Source organism: Procambarus clarkii, chromosome 27, assembly GCF_040958095.1.
Source record: "Procambarus clarkii isolate CNS0578487 chromosome 27, FALCON_Pclarkii_2.0, whole genome shotgun sequence".
In the NCBI taxonomy this organism is placed as follows: Eukaryota; Metazoa; Arthropoda; class Malacostraca; order Decapoda; family Cambaridae; genus Procambarus; species Procambarus clarkii.
The window spans coordinates 25,574,744-25,600,132 of NC_091176.1; the positions used below are offsets into that span (position 1 = coordinate 25,574,744).

General features: G+C 42.8%; 1 protein-coding gene across 2 annotated transcripts in view; it reads left to right on the forward strand.

Annotated features, from left to right (window-relative positions):
* The first annotated feature begins 17,159 nt into the window (after positions 1 to 17,159).
* Hr4 (Hormone receptor 4) overlaps positions 17,160 to 25,389 on the forward strand; it is a 399,910-nt gene continuing 391,680 nt past the window's right edge. For both annotated transcript variants that reach the window (XM_045749132.2, XM_069332470.1), the window contains exon 1: positions 17,160 to 18,055. The gene's annotated coding sequence lies outside the window, so the exon portion shown is untranslated. The remainder of the gene's footprint in view (positions 18,056 to 25,389) is intronic.

Here is a 25,389-nt window from a genome sequence, read left to right on the forward strand (position 1 = left end):
ACAGTTGAGAGGCGGGCCGAAAGAGCAAAGCTCAACCCCCGCAAAAAACACAACTAGTAAACACTAATATGTACTGTCAGACGAGTGCCTCCACAGTAAGTGTCTTCACCGAGAAGACATGTACATGTGCATGTGCCTTGAACATGTGCCATGTACATGTGCCCCAACAAAATACTGAACTACTCATCTTTCAGCAGGAAAATACAAAAGGTGTTACAGTGGACACGAGCGCCGACCCTCGCGTTAATGGATGTATTCTGAAGGGCTCGCACAGTTTGACGGGAGTCTCGCAATATTAATGAGGGATTCCCGTCCCGGGGTTCAAATTAACGAGGGCGGGGGCGGCGCCCCCTGGTGCCAAACACATGACATGAATTAACGGGGCGAGGACGCGCAGCTCTGCGTGTTTGGCCTGCTCTCTGATTGGTTGGATTTGCTGCCCTCTGATTGGGTGGATTTATAACCCGGGAAAACCAATCATCCCGCCAGGAGTGGCAAACTCTGATATATATATTTTCTGTATTTATATGTAACGGTTTGTTTAGAGTTCTGTTGCCGTTGTTGATGAATTTTCATTACAGACTCTTTGTCTTCCTTTTGTTTCTTGACGAATTCGTCGGAAATGTGAATACCCAGAACTAGAGTACCGCTTGAAGTACTTAAGGTACCAGGAGAACTGTCTAAGAATACCAAATATAACTTTTAAGATGTCACCTGATGTCGCTGTTAACATGAATGACACCTTACAAAATATTCGTGCGAGAACAGTGAACGAGAACGGGAAGAGTTGTCAGGAGGACGGAGGTCAGGAGGACGGAGGTCAGGAGGACGGAGGTCAGGAGGACGGAGGTCAGGAGGACGGAGGTCAGGAGGACGGAGATCAGGGGAAGAGAGGTCAAAGGGGAGGGTGAGAGGAGTCTCAGTGCTCCCTCGCTTCCAGTCACACATTGGTCCTCAGCTCTCACCCGGTACTTGTCTTGCTGTAAGTAGCATTATCCCTCTAACGATCACCACCGCTGCAGAGACGTCATCTTATTTACACTCAACTGTGTCAGCTGTGTCGGGTAATCTTCCTTAGACCTTGTGTTCAGTCAAGACGAAACTCTTCTTTTTGCTCCCTACCTTTAAATCTGGTCACATACACTACTTGGTCACATACACTACCTGGTCACCTACACTACCTGGTCACATACACTACCTGGTCACCTACACTACCTGGTCACATACACTACCTGGTCACATACACTACCTGGTCACCTACACTACCTGGTCACCTACACTACCTGGTCACATACACTACCTGGTCACCTACACTACTTGGTCACATACACTACCTGGTCACCTACACTACTTGGTCACATACACTACCTGGTCACATACACTACCTGGTCACCTACACTACTTGGTCACATACACTACCTGGTCACATACCCTACCTGGTCACATACACTACCTGGTCACATACACTACCTGGTCACATACACTACCTGGTCACCTACACTACCTGGTCACATACACTACCTGGTCACCTACACTACCTGGTCACCTACACTACTTGGTCACATACACTACCTGGTCACATACCCTACCTGGTCACATACACTACCTGGTCACATACACTTCCTGGTCACATACACTACCTGGTCACCTACACTACCTGGTCACCTACACTACCTGGTCACATACACTACCTGGTCACATACACTACCTGGTCACCTACACTACCTGGTTACCTACACTACCTGGTCACATACACTACCTGGTCACATACACTACCTGGTCACCTACACTTCCTGGTCACATACACTACCTGGTCACCTACACTTCCTGGTCACATACACTACCTGGTCACATACACTACCTGGTCACATACACTACCTGGTCACCTACACTACATGGTCACATACACTACCTGGTCACATACACTACCTGGTCACCTACACTTCCTGGTCACATACACTACCGGGTCACCTACACTTCCTGGTCACATACACTACCTGGTCATATACACTACCTGGTCACCTACACTTCCTGGTCACATACACTACCTGGTCACATACACTACCTGGTCACCTACACTTCCTGGTCACATACACTACCTGGTCACATACACTACCTGGTCACGCTACCGCTAAGGAAGCTATCCACACTTGTCCCATCTCCCGTAAAGGTATTTGTTATTCTGACTTTTACCCAGTTGTTAATTCCTCCATCCTTGCCCGTTGGCAGGGTTGTTGGTCTTCTGTTACTGGTAACAAACTGTGTACTCTTAAGAGTAGTGTGTCCCTGTGGCCTTCCTCCTACCACCGTAACTGGCGGTGGGAAACAGCTCTGGCGAGGTTGCATATTGGCCATACGCGCTTAACTCACGGACACTTAATGTAGCGCCGCCCTGCTCCTTATTGTCCTTACTGCATTGTCCCTCTTACAGTTGCGCATATCCTTGTTTAATGTCCTGACTTCCAGGACGATCGTGTGTCTTGCTTTCCGACCGTCTCCCGCGGTCACTTGTCCCTCGATAGAATTCTTGATGAATCGGATACTTTTGATATCGTTCGCCTTATGCGTTTCTGTTCTCATATTAGCATCCTTAGTGATATTTAGCGCCCTCTGATTATTCCGCACATTTGATGGTGCTACATAGCATTCCCGGCTTGGTGCCTTCTTTTGATAATTACTTTCCCCCTATACCAGCATCGCGAGTCCAAGCTAAAAATCATTCCTAGGCTCCGAGATCAGCTGTATACAGTTTCATGTAAGGGTCACGTCCTCTGTGACTTCTACTCTAACACCGAAACCCTTTCATGAGATACAAACTACATTAAATTATATGCACACAACCTGTAAATGCCTTGAACTTGCAATCAATCTCTACAGAAAATACAAAATTGAAAGATGAAAAGCTCACATACACGCGCAAACAAAAACATAGATCTGGGGTGTCCGCATCGGCCCGGGCACCGCCGGGTATCATCAACTACTTCTGAGGTAGAGTAGAAGTAAATACAACTCATTCAACTAGTAGTATTAGTAGGCATCCATCAGTCTCAGGAGACTATGGAGTTGCGCTCTGGTTGTCGGTCTGGAGTGGCCTCTCCAGGGCGCATAGCCAGGGTAGGTTGATACGGGGAAGAAACTATCACCCGTGCAGCAGGTCCTCCCCTTCTCCACGGCGCTGAAAGTCTCCAATGGAATGGCAAAGGCTAATACGATTGGTTCCAGCGTCGTGGCAGGAACTGTCAGAACGAGGCTGAAGGCAACAACGAACTGCCCTTGTAGCTCAAGCTCCCTAGTTTACCTCGAAGTTGGTAAAAGAAGGCACAGCTAAGAACTTCAAACCCGGAGACCGCCGTGGTCGGGGCCGGAGAAGAACCACCCCAGCAAGGGCAAGAACGACCCCAGCCTCCTGAAGCAGAGCCTGGGGGGCCGCACGAGCCCCAGGAGGTGGACGTCCGAGCCCAGCACCTACGGGTTCCAGAGATCGTCACAGCCCTCCTTTCACCGGTGGCAGCTTCCTTCATGACCCAGCAGAAGGACGAGTAATAATTAATAATTACAATAGTTGTTATTATAATTATTACAACTACAATATATGTTAGCAAATAGGAGGTGGTGGAGTTAGCCAGCCGATGGTAAGTGAGGTGAGCTGCATATTGATCCTTGATCTTGAAGATGGAAGGATGTACGTAAGGTTAAGCTAGCTGATAATTACACACAGTAATCACAATAGCGTGATGCATCAAATGAACAAATCCACAAGGGCCGTGACAAGGGTTCGAACCTACGTCCGACAGGATCCCAGACAAGCCTTAATCGACTGAGCTACAACATGGTAAAAGAATTGCAACCGGGAAATTAACTTGACCTACCACGGATCCTGCAGTCTCTCCGAGACACAAACCAGGCTCTGTTGTGTAAAAAATTGTGTAAAATTTTTTACACAATTTCCCCCATGCACCCAGGCTCTGTCAATAAGCTCTTCTACCTCTTCGCCCTTACCTCATTACACACAGAAATCGCAATAGCGTGATGCATCAAATGAACAAATTCCCGGTTGCAATTCTTTTTACCATATCGTAGCTCAGTCGATAAAGGCGCGTCTGGGATCCTCACGGACGTAGGTTCGAACCCTCGTCACGGCCCTTGTGGATTTGTTCACTAGCTGTTAATCCTTGGATGAGATTGTTAGATGTGCAGTGCTTCCTTTACATTAAACCTAAGTCATTGTCACTGGATACCTAATCCAGTGACAATGTATCATACAGTAACAATGTATGACAATGTATCATACAGTAACAATGTATGACAATGTATCATACAGTAACAATGTATGACAATGTATCATACAGTAACAATGTATAACAATGTATCATACAGTAACAATGTATGACAATGTATCATACAGTAACAATGTATGACAATATATCATACAGTAACAATGTATGACAATGTATCATACAGTAACAATGTATGACAATGTATTCTGAGCCTCCAATACAGTCTGTTTTTTTCTGAAGCCTTAGGCTGTAGCTATGGTAACCTGCGTCCAGACATGCACCAACAGACCATCGCATCGGCAGGAATTTAAGGCGCTACATTTCCAAACTTTAAGACTAAGATCAACCTTACAATCAAGATCGTTCAGACCTGGGGCCAGATTCACGAAAGCACTTACGCAAGCACTTACGAACGTGTACATCTTTCATCAATCTTTGACGTCTTTGATAACATTTATTAAACAATTTACAAGCATGAAAACTTCCCATTCAACTGTTGGTATTGTTATAAACAGCCTCCTGGTGCTTCGGAGCTCATTAACTGTTTAATAATTGTAAACAAAGCTTCCAAAGATTGAGAAAAGATGTACAGGTTCATAAGTGTTTGCGTAAGTGTTTTCGTGAATCTGGCCCCTGGTCGTCAAACCCTCTTAGAACTTATCAAAGCCACATCAATTAACCAGGTGTAGTTTTTAATCATATGTAAGCTATATTTACCTACACATTTCCCTCATACATAGAATAACTCTGACATCATATACTAGCTTAGTCGATATGACTTTGGGTGCTCCGAAGCCACGTTAAATCTGCTTATTTACGACATGTTTTGCTGATGATGAAATACCGCACTGAAGAGCCCATGATCACCTTGTCACTATCCATTATGGATCCTAATACTGGACCCAATATGTGCGCGACGGGACACAGGTTGGTGTTGCTTCCCAGCACTCGAGGCTGAGTAATGGTGTACGTGGACAATGGTTAGAGCCTATACTCGTGAGTTAAGTAATTTTGGTTTCCTCCAAATTATGCTTACGACGTTGGATTAGAAATGGGTAAATGTTTATATCAGGAACCGTTTTTAAGATTGAATATTACATTTAACATCTATGGCAGTAGTTGATGTAGAGGTTACGTCAATAACTGTCAGAAAACCCGACACCATTTACTAATATTTAATACAAAATGCAGATAATATTGCTGCTAATTTACTACTTACAAATTAACTCGTAGAAAATGAGACACAGTTAAAATTTCCTGGGAAGAAAACGGGGATTGCATTGCAATATGTCGCCATTAAATTCACCACATAATATTGGGAATCATTCTTAATACATCAGTCGCTGGACTGTATAAGAACATAAAAACATTTACCTTGAACCAACTTAATTATCAGTACTAAAATAGATTAAATGTGGGCCCTAACCTACCCACTAAAATGCCTAAACGTTTTATGCAGTGTGCAAAGTACTGTGTAATTCCATTACGTAATTCCATTACGTAATTCCATTCCAAGTTAGTGACGAGGCAGCTATCGACTACTGCACAGCTTAAGTCAACACTTTCTTATCAAGTTCACATGGGTGGAAAAATCGGCTAATTCCTCTTTATCGCAAAATATTTCAATTGTAACAATGAAAGATTGTTAAGTGTTTTCTCAATAAAAATAAGAAATGTGTCTTGTTTTACCCTGTACAGGTAATGTATTTGTGTTATTGTTAATGTTATGACACAGGCTGTGGCGGAGCCATGGAGTGGTGATAGTCACTAAGAGTCAAGACGAAATCTTGTGAGTTCACTTTTCCTGCGCTAATGATAGAACATACAGTTACAAACACTAATATTAAGCTTCTGTTTACAAAAAAAATTAAATTAATATGTAATAATACAAATTTTAAACTGACTTACTTTTTACGCCGCTGAAGATGACGAAGCTGTGATTATGTTATCCTCTGCTGCGCTTATTTCGTATTTGTTCAGTATAGTACAATACTGTTCGTGACAACGTATACCATACGTTGGTATGGTATACGAGAGAGATGGATGCCTGAGACTGCTCTCAGACTCCTGAGACTGATGGATGCCTACTACTACTACTATACCATACACGGCTTCTGTCATTCACTTTATAAAACTGTACAGAATGTATACTTATTTTCAGGCCTTTACGTCACATTACAGCTATGCCTACTGTTAATTCGCGTATGATTAGCTGCACTTTTATAACAAGTGTTGACATACAGCTGTAACACACTTGTACAATTGGAACTTATTTTTTGTATTTACATATGAATTCAAATTAAATTGAAGATCACAATTAAAATACTGTAGTCCTTCAAAATTGCAGCTTGGCGCGCAAGTCCGCAGTAAACAAGGAGGACACAAGTCCCACACACCAAGTCCACGTCCAGGGAAACAAAAAATAATACCTACTGCCATATACTATAAAATGTATTTAATAATATAGAAATTTGTCTATATAAAAATTTGTCTTAATATTTTCTTAATAATAATTTGTAATTTCTTCCATTATTCTATCATTTTAACAAATATTTAAGATTTAATTTACGCAAATCTGCTTGATGGGGGGGGGGGGGGGGAGGGATAGGCGGAGGAGGGTGGCCGCTCACCACGTGAGAGCCTAATACCGGCCTCCTATTTTCTCGGTCACCAGACCGGTGGTAAATGAGGCTCCAGATACCGGTCTCCGTACCGGCGGAACGCTAAATAAGCAGCCCCGTCCTCCTAAGGTTCTCCAACGTCAAGAAAACGGTCGATTTAAAGTGTCCTCTTTTAACCTTCCAGAGAACCCAAAACAGAAAACGGGACAGTACGCCACTTTCGCGAGCCGCTTCCATTTTGTAGTACGACAATTTTTAGCCTTATGCAACGCATGCGGTCGAAATGCGACGTTCATTGTAAGATGACAGGTTGAAATAAGAGGTCAGTATAGTGGAGCAGAGGTCCAGCCGGTGGCACCTCTACGGACCAACTGACCACGGATGTGCCAACACTTTTTAATGAATGTGTCAAAATTACTGCCTAAAAAGTGCCAAATTTAAAATTTAACGCAGAATTGATAATTATATTTATAAACAAATCAATATACTTGTAATTCTATGTAAACTAAAATATACTTAAGTATGTGTGTATTTCCTCCTGCTTAGAAGGAAACCTCTTCCTCATTATGCTTTTTTTGTATAATGGTTTTGGAGTGCCTTTCTGTATGTCCAATTCTCCCTTGAATTTCACGTTCACAGTATTCACAAAACACTTTATCCTGGGCTTTCTAACTCTTAACAACCCATTCGCAAACTCCGTCATCAAGCAATATTTTAAGACACTTTGTGTTCATACTTGATTTGCAGGTTTTCTTTTTCTGCGTAAAAGCCGATATCAACCCGGTGGAATCGCTATCACTATCACAGTTTTGGCTTCGTTTCTTACTCATTACGATGTAGTTTAAAATATCACACAAACGAGCACCTGGCAGTAAGCGACCGCCTCACACCACGGCGCCGGCGTCACTGGTCCCGCCTCACCCCCCCCCCCTCACCCTTGTTGACATTAGTAGTAGGCAACCGTCAATCCCGTGGGGTTATGAAGTTGTGCCCTGGGTGTCTAGTTGTTGTAGTGTAGTTGGATGCAGCGCCTGCTGTGGCTGTGAAGGCCAACCCGAGAATGACAGTCTCGCCTGCAGCGAGCTCAGATAAACGCCGAAGCAGGTGCTTCTGACAGTGGTCGAGACCGCCTCTGAAATCTTTTATCCTCCGCCTGCCTCTTCAGTTCATCCTCGTATTGCTGGAGTCCCTTCTGCTGTTTCCCTTCCCTTCGTGTTGACATTAAGGCGGCAATAACACCTGACCTCAAGTTCTCGTCCAGAACTGGACGTTGTCAGTGCCGGTACAAGTTCACAAGTTCACAGAACACGTACCACTTGCTCGTCTGCAATGAAACTTGGGAATGAGAATTGGGAAAATTTAATAAAATCGTTAATTTAAACTGTTTAACATTATAGAATTTACCCCCCAAAAAATGTGTATGGGAATCGCTCCACTTTAAATCAAAGTTTTACAGTCCACTTCTCTAAATTCATTATGCATTAATTATCAAATTTATTATTAGATAATATATGTCATAGGTTTCAGAGCCACTAACATTTTTGATGGTCCTTAGGAATCCATGAATGATAACATATGCTGCAGTAGAACTCCCCCACAACTTCAACAAGGCCCGGGTGTTTAACACAAGGCCCGGGTGTTTAACACAAGGCCCGGGTGTTTAACACAAGGCCCGGGTGTTTAACACAAGGCCCGGGTGTTTAACACAAGGCCCGGGTGTTTAACACAAGGCCCGGGTGTTTAACACAAGGCCCGGGTGTTTAACACAAGGCCCGGGTGTTTAACACAAGGCCCGGGTGTTTAACACAAGGCCCGGGTGTTTAACACAAGGCCCGGGTGTTTAACACAAGGCCCGGGTGTTTAACACAAGGCCCGGGTGTTTAACACAAGGCCCGGGAGTTTAACACAAGGCCCGGGTGTTTAACACAAGGCCCGGGTGTTTAACACAAGGCCCGGGTGTTTAACACAAGGCCCGGGTGTTTAACACAAGGCCCGGGTGTTTAACACAAGGCCCGGGTGTTTAACACAAGGCCCGGGTGTTTAACACAAGGCCCGGGTGTTTAACACAAGGCCCGGGTGTTTAACACAAGGCCCGGGTGTTTAACACAAGGCCCGTCGCAGGTTTCCATCAGTGGGAAAATTATGATAATATAATGTACAGGATTATCAAGAGCGCTTCGTGTATTAATTGCCTCACCTCATCACTGGACTCTTCTCATTATGCAAATTTGTATTTAAACCTTGCAGAGTAGATAATTATATAAATACAAATCCAAATATTTATTCAGGTAAAGTACATACATACAAGGTGAAATACAAAAATTGATGAATTTATAGAGTTAGTACATACAATGCCTAAAGCCACTATTACGCAAAGCGTTTCGGGCAGGAAAATCTCTTTTGAAGTTTTATTTTTGCGTGAACTGCTCCTAAACATGCATAAAACTTTACCTAAGAGGAAAAGCAAAACTTGACAGCTTTAAAGACATTTCGACAACAACGGCAAGACAAACTCCAAACAAACCGTTACAGATAAATACAGAAAATATATATCAGAGTTTGCCACTCCTGGCGGGATGATTGGTTTTCCCGGGTTATAAATCCACCCAACCAGAGGGCAGCAAATCCAACCAATTAGAAGGCAGCACAAACAGGCAGAGCTGCGTGTCCTCGTCCCATTAACTCATGCCATGGGCATGGCAGACATGCCTGTTCAACCTGCGGAAACTATGATATGTTATGCTGATGATATTTGCATTATGGCACACAGCCAAACTAGACTACAAGCTTTCCTTGATACATTTCTGCCCGAAACGCTGCGCGTACTAGTGGCTTTACAAGAATGTAATTACTATGCTATGTATCCTCACAATCCCAATGTACCTGCTTGTATATATATAAATAAATAAATAAATAAATAAATAAATAAATAAATAAATAAATAAATATATAAATTTTCCAACAAAATAATAGAATGCAGATCTCGTTATCTCTGTTGATAAAACAAGAGTTCTTGTTCCCATTCTTCTTCATCGAGATAATTATTACATTAATGGCATGGCCTTGGAGACGTCTTATAAATATTTTTGGAATCAAGGTCAGTGATTCAAATCGCGTCAGCAACCTTCGCCAATAGATCTTGGGATTTTTGTCATCGACAAAAAAAAAAAAACTTAAAACTCTTGTAGGTAAAAAATTTGTCAATAAAACTTTACCTTAGCTTTTATATTTGCCTTTATTCGTTTTGTAGTTGATTAATATGCCTTATATTGCGTTAATTTTTCTCCTAAGCAATTACAAGGCCTAGATGTTTTTATGCAGTAGAAAATGAGGCCATGCGCATCACCCTGGGTTGTCCTAGAGCTGTCAGAAGTGTTAGCGTGACCAGGCGGTGCGGCCAATCACAGGGAAGCAGCCAAGTCTCGTGTATACAGGGATCTTCATCACCACTACAATTTTGTTCCCATTGCCTCAGAGACACTTGGTGCCTGGGGTAAAAGTGCTGCTAGTTTTGTTCAAGGATATGGGTTCTAAGATAATTGAAACAACTAGAGACCCTTGAGCTGCCAGTTTCCTCTCTCAATGTCTTAGTGTGGCGATCCAGAGAGCAAATGCTCACTGCATCCATGGTTCCTGCCCGCCATCTGAGGAGCTAGAGTAACTCGACAATCTGTGACAAGTAGCCTTCTAGCTTGCATGTAACCAATGTTCTAACCCTTTTTGTGTAATGAAGTTTTCAATAATATATATATATATATATATATATATATATATATATATATATATATATATATATATATATATGTGTGTGTGTGTGTGTGTGTGTGTGTGTGTGTGTGTGTGTGTGTGTGTGTGTGTGTGTGTGTGTGTGTGTGTGTACTCACCTAGTTCACCTAGTTGTGTTTGCGGGGGTTGAGCTCTGGCTCTTTGGTCCCGCCTCTCAACCGTCAATCAACAGGTGTACAGATTCATGAGCCTATCGGACTCTGTCATATCTACACTTGAAACTGTGTATGGAGTCAGCCTCCACCACATCACTTCCTAATGCATTCCATTTGTCAACCACTCTGACACTAAGTGGTTGACAAACACTAAGTGGTGTGTGTGTGTGTGTGTGTGTGTGTGTGTGTGTGTGTGTGTGTGTGTGTGTGTGTGTGTGTGTGTGTGTGTGTGTGTGTGTGTGTGTGTGTGTGTGTGTGTGTGTGTGTGTGTGTGGGAAAGAGAGAGAGAGAGAGAGATGCTACAATTTAAACTGCGCGTAGCGCGGGCAGTTTCTACGCGTTTCTGCCCGAAACGCTACGCGTACTAGTGGCTGTACAAGAATGTAACAACTCTTGTATATATCTCAAAAAAAAAAAACCTATTGTTTTGTGTATGATCATCTGTCTTGTGTGGCAGTGAATACAAACAGCACTTCATTGCAATAAGACTTAAGTGAATTACTCACATTAGGCAAAATTGTATATTAATTTTGTCAATAAAGATGTTAGAAATAATAGTTTATCTGCTTTATATTTCCTCGGTATTTTGTATGTAGTGATCCTACGTGGATTTAGGAATTGATTTGGCAAAATGAAATATAGGCACATTAGATTTCAAATTAGAGGATGGCATTCATATGTCAAACATCTATTTCTGGGCTAAACACTATCGTAAAATAGAACGCTGATGAAGAGGAAATACAAGTGATTTAAAAAATAAATTGAGATTTTCACGAGTGTCATCCACAGAATATTACTGTTACCCATTAAAATATAATTTTCTTTTGAGCACTAGTGATGGACTCGTTTTCTTTGAATAAATCGCACATGTTAGGGTAAACTACAAGCACTCTACAACGTTATTTGATGATTTATTTATTTATTTGTATACAAGAAGGTACGATGAGTTGTGAAAGTAAATATGTTAGTGATAAGTGACATAATCTTGCAAAGCAAATAACATGAATAATGTTTTGGGCAAGTCTGACTCTTAAAGCTAATACAGAATGTACAGTGGATTTTAAATTGCAAGGTGTTTATAATAATAATAAATAAATACATTTGGATTTAGGTAAAAATACATACATTCATATTGAGTTACAAGCAGAATGACGGATTGAGCTAAATTGAGCTAGTATATTCTATGGCTAAAGCCACTAATGCACACAATGTTATTAATGGCGTTTTACGTTTACAAATATTTTTACGTTTCACTAATACGCTTTTCAGCGAATGTAAAATATCAATGTAATGTAAATGTAATGTGCAGTTCATTTATTATGCACCCCAAGTTTCATCCCATGAGCAGTAGAGGACCCAATACCCATCCTGTGGCCAGTAGCCTGTACCCATCCCGTTGGCAGCAATGGACTCCATACCCATCCCCTGGGCACTAATGGACTTTATCAAAAATCTCTTTTGCATGTTCAATTGAAGTGACGTCCATTCCACTGAAGGGTGACTCAAACTTAATAGTATAATCTAAATGCGGCCCTGGCAAGGCAAGATAAAACTGTAAAATACCATTGAGTGGTAGTTGATGAGTTTTACGGCCAGCGACCTATTGCGCATAAGATCTATCAACTTCGGGAGAGTTACAGAGGCACCTCAGTACGTTACTGACAATCCAGTAAGTATACTTCTGCCCTGAGCATGGTCCAATACTACAGCAAACTAACAGTATATATATATATACACAGAGAAGCGAAGCATACTTCAGGAGGTATATATCCATGCATCTGTCTTATTGCTAACGTTTCAGGATATGAATCCCAATATCTCATACACCAATTTCAATATTGTCCAACAGGGAAATCATAATTTTATTATCGTTATTAAGGCACATAATCAGAAGCCTGTATTTGAAAGCATTTAACTGCATCTGACAAGCTTTCATTCATTTTAAAAGCGTTTCTAAGTCGTCTTGTTGCTCTTCAATCCTGAGTTTCAACTCGCTTATGTACATATTTATAAGCAACAGTTTTAAGCCCAACAGACCTCAATATAGGACTGAGAACAGGAGATGCTTTATCACCCATAGGGTTATAAACCCATGGAACCGCCTACCTGCCGAAGCCGCAAACGCCAAAACGCTGTTAGATTTTAACATCCACCTGGAAAGGATCATGAAGGCAAATGGGAGACCTTTGACAAGCCCCTGGCTTTCTGTCCTCGTCGAGGCCACTAGTATTAGTGGCCTCTCAGGTAAATATAAACAGAAGTCTTTGGAGAGAGCCTTGCGGCACTCTAACTGCAAATGGTTTATCTTTCGGACTATTTATGTTACCTCTTTGCTAATCCAACTAAGGATAATCCAACTAATCCAACTAAGGATTATATAGTTATAGTTATTAATATGTACATTTCATTGATGTTTAAGTTTAAACGTATATTCTAACACAAAGTGACAAAGTATATGTTAAATGTCACTAGGATATCAATGAATGTACTACGGGTCCATACGAAATTAGTTCTACACAATATTTCAAGGTTTTGTTTATATGTTCTGGCAAGACGTCGAACGATGTAACCGCTTGTTTAACGACTTGGGAGACGCGTGTGTTCGCTGGCCAGCTCCAGTGTGGTTTACACGAGTCATATTTCAGGGTAGCCAACAGGAGATTGGTTAATCAATGTGTATTAAAACGTTCAATTGTTTCCTACTTTTGTAATTCCTTAAACGAACATCTGCGTATGTTCCCGTATGGTGATACTAGAGAATGTGATTTCTATGTTGTTATTTAGTGTACAATGAGAAGGTACCAAGTGTTATTTAGTGTACAATGAGAAGGTACCAAGTGTTATTGTTCTGCACAATTGGTAATGACCTAATGTTACTTCTGAGCTGTCTTGTGTCTCTCCTTACTGGTCTGAGGGAATTCGACTGAGGCAGAACGTTATGGTTGAGTTCCAAGGAGCAATAGTTATGTTTCCATATCATGTAAGGTAAGATTGTACAGAGTTGAGGATCGGCGTCATTATTTACATATTATCAGTGTAACACATTTATTTGACGTACATTTCATGGTTTCAAGTGACTATAGTTGTCCGTGTGGGGGACTTCTACGTTTGCCAAGTCATTTGGGACTCTACTTTTTTTTAGTGATTACTGAATTTGTAAATGCCATTTTCTATTGTCCACTGTTACACAGGACTGGAATGGATTCATCTTCCTCGAATCTCACATCTCTTAAAGCTTCATCCACGTACTGCAAATATAAATAATTGTCAACCTACTCAGAGTTAGGCCTAACTTTTCAACACATTCTATTATGTAATAATATTAACTTATATTTGACAAAATACAATTTTTAAGTAAACAGTATGTTAACATGATGTATGCGTCTTTAGGGTCGACTGCCGGATGGACGAGCCTAGGATCAGAATTTGAAGACAGTAAAATAGTACAACCAGGAACTAGCAAATCCATTATTTAACACAATGACCTGTGTCAAAGAAAACATGTGTATGGGGAAAGTAACAAAATCAGTAGACTGAGACGTTGCCACAGCTCGAATTCCACTTGGCTACAGGTGTGTGGATCAAGCCAGGGACACACACTAGAACATTACCTCTTACACTGTGAACAAAATAAGGCATTTAGAGAAGTCGTAATTTAACCCACGCTTCAAAAAATAGAAAGCCATCTTCTTACAAATTATAAAATATATGTAATCCTTGCACTGCATTAATGTTTCGCTTCTAGAAGATAGATGGCATATTGCCATCTATCTTCTAGATGGCGAGGATTTACTGGGCGCAATTCCTTAACTGTAGCCTCTGTTTAACGCAACAGTAAAATGTGTACTTGGATGAAAACACGATTCTTCGCGGCAGGGGATCGTATTCCAGGGACCTGCCCGAAACGCTACGCGTACTAGTGGCTGTACATGAATGTAACAACTCTTGTATATATCTCAAAAAAAAAAAAAAAAAAAAAAAATATATGAGACTAATGGATAAGCTGTGTAGTGTGAAAGCTAATAATAAATAACAATAACTCCTCTATAATCCCGTAATACCCAGATCTAAAATATTTTATGTATTCGCAAAAGACCTATCTTCAATGTATAATAATTTCTTGTGAATACATAAATATTTTTATTTAAATAGCTGACATTATAATTGAGGTGCGCAGGTTAGATGTAATTGTTAATGTAAAAATTTCAGCTGGGGGTCTTATTAAGATCTTTTGTGCTCTCTAATCCATTTTTTGCGCAGCCGCTCACAGGATGAATATAGGGTGCACAATAAACTAGTCACCTCCGGTGGCAACAATCAATGGGGACGAGATCCAACAGAACAATTACTGGCCGAACATTTTGGCATATAAACACGCCTAACACATTATCTGCTGCGTTCTCAAACATGGTCTGTGGTGACGCCTCTTTTTGTCATCCACGGATGACTGATGTCTGAAGCGCCTGAAGTCACCAAGAATCACGACGAATATTAGAGTTATTAGAGATATTAGAGATATTGGTATTAGCATGAACGTCTGATATCCAATTATTTCCCTCCTTTTGTCATTAATCAGTAACGGAAGAAATATTTTGGGAAGACAAAAATTCTACATTACAGTGCTGTCATAGGCTAGTCTCATAAATTTTGTGACCTTTTTAATAAACAATTGGGCAAATTGTTCCAACTGACTGTAGTTAAATAATTATAACGTAATGATGACCAATAAGTCATTTAATTCTTGGTTATCCATGTGAAGTTATATAAGGAGGTTTGAGCTGGGCGAGGCTGTGAGAATTGATGATGCTCACATATAAGCCTTCTGAACTGGGAACTACTCAATATATAAAAAATAAGACTTTTATGTCCAATCGGCATTACTTGCATGCAAAAATAATTTATATATATTGATAATCACTGTCAGTCTTCATATACAAGGTTCTATGCGCACAGAACTTTATATATTAAGACTATTGAGTACACACACGCGCGCGCGCACACAAACAAATGGAATGCATTAGGGGGTGATGTGGTGGAGGCTGACTTCATACACAGTTTCAAGTGTAGATATGACAGAGCCCGATAGGTTCAGGAATCTGTACACCTGTTGATTGACGGTTGAGAGGCGGGACCAAAGAGCCAGAGCTCAACCCCCGCAAACACAACTAGGTGAGTACACACCACACAAAATATCAAAATAGAAAATCCAAATATATATACAATTAATAATTTTAGGAGGTTGCTGTAGCAACAATTCGGCAGTATATGTACTAGTTTAAGGTAAAATAAGTGCTATCATTACTCATACAGTACGGCATACAGGAACATGGTTTTGTGAATATAAATACATTTAATTGGTAAAATAGTGTTTCAGCTTACATAATATATGCATACATGGCAATTACGGTTATATAAATGTATGCATGTTTATGTGTATATGTCAATGTGTATTCATATGTATGTATATATATGAATGATAAGGGTGGAGGATAATGATAAATAATAAGAGGGGGTGGAGGTGGGGAGACGGAGCCAGCACCCGGCTATAGCACTAGGAAAGTTGGCCACACTATCCGCGTGGGGCCGCGGGCCGCAGAGCGTTGACCCCCACCATACCTCTTACACCCCAATTCTGTTCTTGCTGCCCACAACCATACGCCTTAGTGTCCGCCACTTCCATGACTGAAAAGTTGTTGTTTGATAGCCATCAATTCTTATTTGCGTGTTGTTTAAATTCGGAATCTCGCCATGGTGTAACAGAGAAGAGAAAATGCTCGGCCGGCCGTTTCTCCCACTTATTATTAAAACCCGACGAATGTTTTCCATTTCCGACGCTTTAAAATGTTTGCAGCAGAAGGTTAAATGACTAAAGATTGCGTATTGGAGGGAAAAAATAACTGAAACAGCTGCGAACCTGAGAAATTGCAAATACAAAATGAATGACAACGCCGCCGGGTTCACGGTGCCACTGACCCCATGCTGACGTCGTCTCGTCAGACTGAATCAATTTTCGCGCCATCGAGATACGTCACATCTGCGGAGGAATACACGGATCTGTAAAGGAAGTTATTCGGGATTCTAAACACATACAACTTACGAAAAGTACATATATTTATAGAGTTTCACAAGCGCCATCCTCTGGCAGGCTACTAAGGCGAATCAACGCCGGTACGAGAAAATGAAGAAAACCCAAACAGAGGACTACTTGGCCCGAGCGAACAGCTGAGCGCGGCTGTGAGGGTCAATGACTCCCGTACTCAGCCAGCGAGTGTGCGTGTATTCCTTGGACTCGCAGAGCTAAAGACGGACCTCTGTTGCATTTTGTCCACTGCCACGCGTACATCGGACAGTGAATGTTTATTTTTAGTAGCTCTATGTGAAGTGTAGTGTTGAAACTTCCAGTCAGTGTCCCTTGAATATAAGTCCGGTGTATATATATGCCAGTACTAAGCGGAACTGGTCGTGAGAGTGGCCGATGTGAAGGAGCAGTTTAGGTCCCGTTGCGAGCGTCAGGGAGAACGGGACTTAACGTACAGCAAGGATAATATGAACCTACACACACACACCGACACGTTAACGCACACACATATACATACACACGTCCACCACTTGCTCTCAGTGGTGGCTGTGCTGCTGGTTTGGTAGTTAGTGATCCAGCCTGGTGTGGTATAAGACAGTGATCTATTAAGTCAACTGATGACTGCATTTAGAAACGCATCATAGTGATGCCAAGAGCCGAATGACGTGCAACCCGTGTTCAAATTGATATTCTAAGCATTGATTGTTGTGTTGAAGCCTAGCATAATTCAGCTAAGTGCATGTTGGTATGCTGAATACATGATGTGGTTAAATTCCATAAGCCAGAGCAAATGATAATGAGCATAATGTGATGATAATGAGCAAACCAACTGAGGCAAGAAGCTACACGATATCAGTGGTTTAAAGGATGGATAGCCTAGTGAAAATAAAATTATATTGCCAGAGGCTTGAGTGGTGCCACACATTGCAGGTGAGAATTGGCAGCGCATGACCCACATAGTGATAAGGAAGGGTATTGCTCTCTGTGAACGTGAAGGCTTATCGCCTTATCTTCGACTGGGCACAAGTTGTCAGTGGTGATTGTTTGTCTGTCCAGGACACTTGCGTCCCTCACCGCCAGGAATCACCAAATAAGGATTATTATAATGAGAGACATCGTCTTCACCATGGCACTAAGGTAAGGTCTGGAATGTGAACTTCCTCAGAGTGAACAGACTCACCTGCGGTAGCTGCACATGTGGTCTGGCCCAGGCAGTGAGTGAATGTCTTCCCCTTCAACCTTTATTTGAAATGATTTCCATGCCTAATGCTATCAAGAAGTTACATTTCCCTGTAAAAACGCCCACTCTGATTGCCATTTATCCCATAAGCATTCCCAGTGAGGGGGGCATTTCCTTATCGGCCCTGGAGTGTAGGTCATGTTAACATCGTGCAACAATATTTTGAATCTGCCGCCACAGGGGTGAATAGCCTTGGTGTACGCGCAAGCGGTCGTTGCCACCTCTCGCCAGGGGTGGCCGGCCGGGCTTGCTGTCCCACTCCCCCACTCATCTTCCACGAGTGGGAGTGGGTGTGACTCGCCCTCTCCCACTGCTACTGTCCCTCTCCCATTATCGCTGTCCCTCTCCCACTCCTAATTTAACTCTCTCTCTCTTCTGCTTTCTCTCACTCCTGCTTTATCCATCATTGCTGCGCGCCCCCAATTCTCTTGTTCCTCTGACTCCTCTGCTCTCCTCTACCTCTCTCTCTCTCTAGCTTTCCTTCATCCATTAGCCTTTTCCAACTAATCTAATGCTCTCCCAATTTTCAACTACTGTACTTCCTCTTCCACATATTTTTGGGTTAGTTTATGTTTACTTCGAAAACGTCATTTTTAATATATGCATTTAATTATAGCTTAACCTTAAATGTTAAGGGTGAATTGTTCCCACACCTGCTCTTCCACTCTTTCCTAGTCTACTAGGCCTATTCCACTAGTGTTCTCTCTTTCCCACTACTGCTCTCTCTCCCACTCGTGTTGTCCATCTCCCACTTCTGCTTTCTCTCTCCTTCACTTCTGCTTTCTCTCTCCATTTCTACTTTCTCTACTCCTGCTCTCTCTCTCTCCTCTACTCCTGTTATCTCTCTACTCCTGTTCTCTCTCTCTTTACTCCTGATATCTCTCCTCTACTCCTGCTCTGTCTGTCTGTCTCTCTGTCTGTCTCTCTCTCTCTCTCTCTCTCTCTCTCTCTCTCTCTCTCTCTCTCTCTCTCTCTCTCTCTCTCTCTCTCTCTCTCTCTCTCTCTCTCTCTCTCTCTCTCCCTCCCCATTACTCCTAATCTCTCTCCTCCACTCCTGCTCTATCTCTCTCCCCTTCGCTTCTGCTCTATCTCTCTCTCTCTCTCTCCACTCCTGCTCTCTAGCATTCAGGAACACGTCCTCTGCCTAGCTATATTCCTGGCACTCTTCGTCCTCCCCTCCCCCTCCCTCTCCCCTCCCCTCCTTCTCCCCTCCCCCTTCCCTCCTTCTCCCCTCCCCCTCCCCTCCCCTCCCCTCCCTCTCCCCTCTCCATCCACCAAATATAGATGTGCGTAAATTCCAAAATGGTTACCATGAGGCTCCTAACGTCTACTAATTTCGGCCAGACCAGTCGCATATTTTTTAATTATAATTAGGCTATTATTATTAGTGTTGCATATTCTATTATCCCGATATTTGAAGAAAAAACATAAACGTTCTTTATTTGATGTAAATAACTAGCTATTCGAATCTGAACGGCCAAAGGTCACCACACCGTCTAGAAGTTGTTCAGTACTAAGACTACTCCGCCATCGGTTGATTTACTGCTCCAGGACCATTCAGTTTACATATATAATCTGTCTATGTCTTTCAACTATCTATATCTCTATCTAGCAATCTGCCTCCCCTCTTCCTTCTTCCCCTCCCTCCCTTTTCCTTCTTTTCTTTCCTCATTTTCTCTCTCCATTTCCTCCCCCCCTCCCTTTCCTCTCCCATCTTCCCCCATTCTTCTTCCTCTCCCTCTCTACCCCCCCTAATCCCCATCTCCCCCCCCCCTCTCCCCTCCAGCGTCAAACATACATTTTTCTTTATATATCTGAAGTAAACGATGAAAATGCGCGGGCAAACAGCGGAAGTGGCTTCAAAACGCTACGGGAAATACATTTCCGATTTTCTCACCTGTGCTTTTCAAACTTCATGAAAATTGGTGGTGGGGGTGTTGAGATATAGGTTATATTTTTTAATGCATTAACTTAGCCCTACCCCGGCCAGCCTATGTCCGCCCTATACCCCAGAATATTTATGGTACAAATTTGGGTAAGGCTTACCTTAAACGTCCGGCCTCCAAGTTTGGACAGACACGCTTTTAGTATATAAGCATTCTGCTTTACAAAGTGCACCTATACGTGTCTCGTGTTTATTTGTCTTAATCCTGATTGGAACAGAGGCAAAGTTATTGCGTGTGTGTGGGGGGGGGGGGGGGTGTTCTAACGGGGCACTGAGGACGGACTCATCTAGACAGCCAGGCACCATGCCACCACCACCCCAACCTTCACCACCACCTTATCCACTAACACTACCACCACCCCGTCCTTCACCACCACCACCTTATTCACTAACACTACCACCACCCCGTCCTTCGCTACCACTGTATCCACTACCTCCACCCCCCCCCTATTCTTCACGCTATCTACTATGTCCATAACCACCACTACCATCCCATCCACCACAGCTACCACCATCCCATCCACCACCGCTACCACCATCCCATCCACCACAGCTTCCACCATCCCATCCACAACCATTCCATCCACCAGCATCATCATCATCACATCCATCACACTCTCCGCTACCACCATTGAATCCACCAGCATCCACATGGTGGCGCCTACATGCACCAGCATGTGTAAATTCCCAGTGTCATACATATGCATAATGCAGCAACAAAAGTCAATTTGAGGTATTCGTAATTTTAACTACAATATATTAAACACATACGTCACTACCTATGCCAACAATGGGGCTGTTAATGGTCACAAGATCTGTTAGCTATAAAAGCACTTCCCCAGAACTGCTTGTAGAGGCCAGAAAAAATACTATCCTCTAAAAGTAGTCCACAAGAACTACTAGTAACTAGTCTGTATTGGTAGTCCCAAAGAGCTACCAGTAACAGATGTCTTCATATCAGCAATTTCCCAGACCTAGCATAGTATTCCCCACATGCCTACCATAGGCCCAATTGTAGGCTAGTTCCCGTGCTAGCCGTATCAACCTGCATGTATCATAACGGCAGTTTAGTAGCCTACCATAGCCTAGTGACAGTAGTCCCCCCCCCTTACCTAGGTCTATCATTACACTGTCCACCTTTACCTACCGTAATTTATTTTTGTTGTTTTTCAGGCCTATAACACTGTATCCTTAGACTTATCATAAGTTGTCCCCAGTCCTACCATAACAGTAGGCCTAACCGTCGTCATCCCATAACAGATTTGATTTGATTGTTGCCGCCGAAGGCGGCTAGTTTATTGTGCACCCCATACTCATCATGTGAGCGGTAGCGCAAAAGCATTACAGAGGGCACAAAAGGTCTTTATCAGACCTCATCTTAGATTATTACATAAACAATTTCTTCAATCCTTCACAGCTTATAGATACAATGTCAGCTAGTTACAGAGAAAGTGCTATTACAAGAGCTACATATTTACAAGTAGTCTATCTGTCCTATCATAATGGAAGTCCTTTAAAATTTCATAACAGTAATCTCTAGGCTCACAATAACAGTAGGCCTAACAAGCCTCCCTGACCTACCACAACAGTAGATAGCCAGCATGACCAAACAAGTCACAAGGCTTATAATTAATATAGCTTCCTTAGCATAGAGAGCTGGTGGCTGAACGGACAGAACACTGGACGCGTGATCCTGTGATCCCGGGTTCGATCCGGGATTGTCTCCCGGATGCCGGCGAGAAACAATGAGCAGAGTTTCCTTTTACCCTGATGCCCCTGTTACCTAGCAGTAAATAGGTATCTGGGTGTTAGTCAGCTGTCATGGGCTGCTTCCTGGGAGGTGGAGGCCTGGTGGAAGACCGGGCCGCGGGGACACTAAAGCCCCGATATCAAATCATCTCAAGATAGCGTACCCAATCACAACCGTTTCCATAGTCCTATAAAAACGTTCGTTTCATATATGTTATATATGTTCCATACACGCAATCCCCAATCTCCATATATATATATATACCAGCTGATTATGCTCTTGATTGGTGTTCCGTCATATTAGGGACGCCTCTCAGGCTGTAGATTAGTCCTCCAAGATAATCTTTCTTGCTTCATACGCCGCCTTGTTGAATATACTTTCATACGCCTGAACCTTAGTGCTGGCTTTGTTACTCTTGACTTGAGGCTGTCTCAGTACCTGGTTGATACCTGGTTGATGGGGTTCTGAGAGTTCTTCTACTCCCCAAGCCCGGCCCGAGGCCAGGCTCGACTTGTGAGAGTTTGGTCCACCAGGCTGTTGCTTGGAGCGGCCCGCAGGCCCACATACCCACCACAGCCCGGTTGGTCCGGCACTCCTTGGAGGAATAAATCTAGTTTCCTCTTGAAAATGTCCATGGCTGTTCCGGCAATATTTCTTATGCTTGCTGGGAGGACGTTGAACAACCGCGGACCTCTGATGTTTATACAGTGTTCTCTGATTGTGCCTATGGCACCTCTGCTCTTCATTGGTTCTATTCTACATTTTCTTCCATGTCGTTCACTCCAGTACGTTGTTATTTTACTGTATAGATTTTTACTGTGTAGTACATACATAAATACTCTAATCTTCTTAGCAGGCATGAAGCGTTGGGTATCTGTTGCTCTGTGCTCTCTCTCTCTCTGTATCTCAGTCTCTTTGTATCTCTCTCTGTATCTCGGTCTCGCTTCATGCAGGTCGGCGTTCAATCCCCGACCGTCCAAGTGGTTGGGCACCATTCCTTCTCCCCTGTCCCATCCCAAATCCTTATCCTGACCCCTTCCCAGTGCTATATAGTCGTCATGGCTTGGCGCTTTCCCCCCCCCCCCTGATAGTTCCCTTCCCTTCCCTTCTCTGTATATCTCTAATTTAGTTTCTTCTTTCTTTTATTTACTTTTCTCATTTCCTCTCCTTCCTTTCTTTGCTTATTTTGTTTGGTTTTCATTCCATCTCGTAGGCTCAGATGGAATGGAATTTTTGGCTCAGTTTTGATGCTTTACTTTTCCACTTGCATCTCAATTCCTTTTCCTATTGAAAGAAGTAACGGTCTTGCTTCATGCAGGTCGGCGTTCAATCCCCGACCGTCCAAGTGGTTGGGCACCATTCCTTTTCCCCGTCCCATCCCAAATCCTTATCCTGATCCCTTCCAAGTGTTATATAGTCTCAATGGCTTGGCGCTTTCCCCTGATAATACCCTCTTGCCTTACAATAGTTTCCTCCCCGCTCACGTCTTGAAAGAGGCCCCAAGACCGAGCGAAACATCGTCACTCTTCTTTCACTACACAATGGGCGTGTTGGGTCACGCTCAGCCGCGCTATTGTGACTTGTTCTTCGCGTACTACTCGATAAAATGTGTACACGCTAACACAGTGTCAGTATTTAAATAATAATTCTGAAGTTATCCCTTATATAACACAAAGCGTGGAGGTAAATAATTAGGATGAACTGGCCCAAGTGCCTAACTAGGGCTGTCGTTACTAATATTTAGGTTACTTGCCATACACTTATCAATATTAGTCGTTAATATCCATTAGATAAATGTAGTTTTCAATAGTAACAATGTATTTCAACAATCGGCGAATAATGCACGAGTAAATAAATTCAACGCCTCAAAAGCACCGATAATACAAAAAAATAACTTATCCAGGAATAACAGTTATAAACTCGCTCAGTCTTCAATCAAAACTATTATTCTTAAATTAATAGTCAAAATATGTCAATTTCTCATGAAAACTCTACAAGCACTAATCTGAGAAAGCTGTAGCAAGGTTGTCACCTTCCTCCACACAACAGATACTCGGCCTAGCTCACATTATATTCATTTATAACGAACCTCACATACATAATGTATGATGAGTCTAGTATATATAGACGTTACTGTGTTAGATGAGTAAACCAAGTTAACTCTGTAAGCTCCGATGTCCATCAATATTTTCCTACACTTGTAATATCACATTAGATCGTACACAGTATCTATCGGCCGCTGCTTTGAGGAGAAGCGGGTAGGGAAGGAGGGAGGTGAAGGAGGAGTACCATTTGTCTAGGCAGGCCAGATCAAGATAGGCTGGACATGGCCAGCCAGAACCTTGTAAGCCTAGGGCTGAGATGTGCATAGCGGGGCTGGGATGTGCATAGCAGGGGTAGCATGTCTGAACAGGGTAGGGAAGGGATTGGCTAGAAAATACAAGTACGTACGTATATGCCTAGGATAGATAGGCAGAATAGCGTGATTCATAACACATCATAACTGACAAGAACAATACAATAAACAAAAGAACAGGGAATAAAGGCTGTCTCGATTTACAATGCAAGAGAAGATTAGAGAGGTAAGATTACGGTATGTAGATCAGGGTGTGGAAGTGGAGTGAGGGCGCTGGCTGTTGGCACAGAACATTGCCAGACAAAAATGCAGGAAAGGGATGGGCATAATTGTAGGAATTGTAGATGGTTGACAAGGCAAAGACGTGGTAGTAAGAGGCCCCGCCAAGCACGGGAGGGTACGCCATGATTAATATGATCGCTGGCAGGACGCCGCAAGGTCACAAAAGGGTGTATGAAGGACTGGTCAGACAATGCAAGTCAAAGAGCTGTGCTGATGGCTGCTTGTACGGAATCAGTAAGTGAGATATGCTTGAAAGGGTAAGACTTTGTCCTGCTTGATTGACAAAGTAACGGAGTGAGGACACTGAAGGTGCAGTATGCAAGGCAGCGCTACGAAGGCAGGTGGTGTTATAAGCGTCTGCCAGTACCCGCCAACCGTGAGAGACTCTTAGTCTTGCAGGATCACTTTACGGGCCAGACGACGGGGCAGACGATACCCTGTACCCGTGACCTAGAATCTGGTGGTCTGAGAGTGCCTGTGACTGCCGCGGCGTGGCCTCCTCCTCCCTTCCCCTGGCACCGCCTGAGGACTGCATCTCACTCTCAGTTGCTGATGCTTGCACCACGCCACTATTGCTACCCTCAGTTGACTCATTCCTCAACCGATTCACGTTATCTGTGACTGCTGTTCCGTAAGAGATGTGTTCAATACATATATCTTGCTACCATTTGAGAACACGGAAGAACCAGATATGCACAACCACATGAAATTGGAGAGGATTGTGATCGTTTGGAAGTATATAATTAAGTGGAGAAGGTAGTGACAGAAACTCTCCTGTGCATATTTCAGTGGATTATAGAGGAATCCACTGGCAGCTCGGACGGTGATGGTGCCCGCAGAGCAGCGTTTGTTGAGGAGAAAGTGGAGGCCATTAGAAAGGGCGGTGAAACGTCGTCAT